The sequence below is a fragment of the Rhipicephalus sanguineus genome, chromosome 2, assembly GCF_013339695.2.
Source record: "Rhipicephalus sanguineus isolate Rsan-2018 chromosome 2, BIME_Rsan_1.4, whole genome shotgun sequence".
Classification (NCBI taxonomy): domain Eukaryota; kingdom Metazoa; phylum Arthropoda; class Arachnida; order Ixodida; family Ixodidae; genus Rhipicephalus; species Rhipicephalus sanguineus.
Window position 1 is genome coordinate 101105046 of NC_051177.1, and position 3404 is coordinate 101108449.

The following is a 3404-nucleotide window of genomic DNA, read 5'->3' on the forward strand; positions in this document are numbered from 1 at the left end:
CTATGATTCAGCAAGCTATATTGAAGCATTGCTCGACCCCGGAGGATTACATTAACGAAAGTTACATATGATATTGACATTATTCCACCTTAAAGTGAACTTAGTTTCGATAATACTGACGTATATACTCTAACGTGAGGGCTGACGTTACGCCGCACTATAAGTTACCCTTAAACGCCAGTGCTGTCGAGGTGCCTGGTAAGCCGACGATGTGCGCAGGGCTACTACACTTACAAAAACGCGTCGATCCACCTCGTAACGCTTGGCTCAAAACCATAAAATGCAGCATAGAAGTACTCGCTAGGAACTGCTATATAAGGTTCCAGGAACTGCTAAGGTCGCGGGTTCGATTCCCTGCCAAAGCAGCTGCATTTCGATTGGAGCTATATGCAAGAACACCCATGTACGCACTTACGTTCAGGTATTCGCTGGGCACCCTTGGCGTTCCAAATTAATCCGCAATGCCCCGCTACGTTGTGACTATTTAATCACATCGTGGTTTTGAGACGTGAAATCCCAGAACTACGTCCTCTTCGGTGGTGCTACGGTGATCTAGACTTCATCGTAATGGTACTGTGGTTACGGTGCTCGGCTGCTGACCCGAAAGTCGCGGGTTCAATCCAGGCCGAGACGGTCGCATTTCGATGGAGACGCAGCACTAGAGAACCGTGTCCTATGCGATGTCAGTGCAGAACATCAGATGGTCAAAATTCATGGAGCCCCCGACCCCGGCGTGCCTCACAATCATATCGTGGTTTTGGCAAGTAAGACCTCAGAAATTATTAGTAGGTTATACGGATGCGTATGCGTCCTCGTCTTCAACTGGTTTACCGTCTGACAAACCTGGTTTATCAGCGTTCAGCTGCAGTAATATATTTTTTTTATTAGGGCACTGGACTGACCTTGCCTTACGTCGGCCACTCGCACGACGCCGTTTTTATCGCCGCGATCAGCGCGACTGGCGACATTTAAAGAGAAAGGAAAAAGGAGTCGCAACCCGCGTGCATACTGTCGAACTGAGAAAGTTCTAGAAAATTCACCCGTGTTCTTCTTCGTCAGTCACGGCGTTAGCGTGGTCGCCATCGTTTTATTAGAGGGAAGCTGAAGGGGTTTTATAATTCGACGAAACTTCGTGGCCTATGGCTTTGCTTGCAAAAGAACACTGGGTAGAAAAGCGAAAAAACAAGCTTAGTGAGTAGAAGGGTGCTCCATATGTCGGGGCTTGTTGTCACCTGAATTTGGGAAACCTTATAGAGCCTGGGGAGAAGGTCAGAACGGAGGCATAGGCAAGAGGGATGAATTGCTGAGCAGGCTACGGAACGACTCGAAGACGATTCGAAAGCGAGAGCCATTGTTCTTTTTGCTCTCAGTAGATGTACTAATCATCCCTGCCCCTCCCCCCCCCCCCCCTCCCACTTCGAAAGCTTTCTACACCTAAAGTGGTTTTGCACTGCATCCGCGGGATCACCTCCGGCAATGACACACCTCAGTGTATTTAAACGACATTGAAATAGGCAGCCATCCGACACGAGGTGAGCGAAATCAATCAATCAATCAATCAATCAATCAATCAATCAATCAATCAATCAATCAATCAATCAATCAATCAATCAATCAATCAATCAATACATACATACATACGTACATACATATACATACATACATACATACATACATACATACATACATACATACATACATACATACATACATACATACATACATACATACATACATACATACATACATACATACATACATACATACATACATACATACATACATACATACATACATAAATAAATACTGTTTTCTGAAACGAAACCGTATACAATCTCGGATACCCTTTCCTGCGATAAATGAAACGCAAGAACGTGTAATATACCTTTCCTTGGCTATGGCTGCGTAGGTCGACAAACTCACCCATGAGTCGTCTCATTCAGATTCAGGCTAACCTACGAACCTGACTGAGTCCGGCTGCACAATATTTTCGTGAGTCTGAGTCTGAGTGAGTATGGCTGGGAGAACGCTTTGTGAGCTTGAGTCCGAGTGAGCCTGGTTCAGCTGCATATTGAGATTTTCAGTCCGAGTGGGCCCGTTTGAATAGGAATTTGGATAATCTGAGTACGAGTGTGCCCAGCTGATTAAAACTGTGATATATCTGAGTCTGAGTGAGCCCTTCGTAAAATATACATTTATGAGTGATTCTGAGCGAGTTTTATTTATTTTGCCGACTTACGCCCCAGACCAGCGTAAGTAGGCCGGGCCGAAGTTTCTGTGTGTGTCTTTTCAAATAACAGCCGTACTGTAATTCTTTCACTGATTTCTTTAGAAAGAGATGGTTCATTCCTTCGGGAATTCATGCTTGTTCTATTTACAAAGCTGCAAAAATACTCCCACGCTTTCACATCAAACTTCTATACATCTCGATAACTCGGGCACATTTTGAAGCACTCTGCAAGAACGCAACCCGATCACGAGATGTCTTCGCTGCTCTCTGCATCCGCGAATGAAAACGCTGCTCACTTTCTCGCCAGTTGTTTGATTAGGACATTCTGCCGAGGCAGTGGCACAGCGACGCCTAATTGACCTCGCATCTCTCCAGTTTCGGGGCGCTCCGCCGAAAAGAGCCCGTCTTGATTGCGAGAAAACAAGAAGCGTTTCACACTGCCGCAGAGCTCGAGCACATCGCCCCCCCAAAGAGAGTACCCGGCCCAAGAAAGCGACGGGCAAACGAAAAAAGGCGCGACAGAAGGACAGACAGAGCCACGCCCAGGGAGAGGCTTGTTGTCGGTGGCAAAAGAGGCGTGTGGGCCCCTCCGGATGATTAATTGAAAGCTCGCTGATCAATAGCATGGGATGCGGCGCTTGGCTGCCTCGAATGTCTTTCTGGCGCGACGACGCCAGAGAAGCTTCTGGGACGGGCGAGTGAGGAGAACGAGGCGGCGGCGACGACGTCTTTGTTCGCCTGTATAAGCAACGCTTTTTCGGCGCCCACGGCCGAAGAAAGAAAGAGTGGTCCCACGCGCAAAGTACGTGAGGCCAGCTCAGGACGACGCCTTGGCTTTGGGGTCAAGAAACGCGGTCCGCTGATGCCTGCCTGATAGCGCGCACCACACGTCGCGAAGTCTCCAGAGACCGACTGCAGCGCCACTTCTTTACCAAGATTCCTGTCTGTGCCTGCCCAACGCAGGAATAGACACACTGTAGGGAACGGGGCTCGCTCGGCTTCTGCAGATGCAGGATGGAGTGAAAGGACAAGATATTAAACGAGAATATAATCATGTGATCGTGGCTCTTCGTACTTTTAAGTTGAGGTGTTTGCTGTAATCAATTTGGTGAGTGAGTGAGTGAGTGAGTGAGTGAGTGAGTGAGTGAGTGAGTGAGTGAGTGAGTGAGTGAGT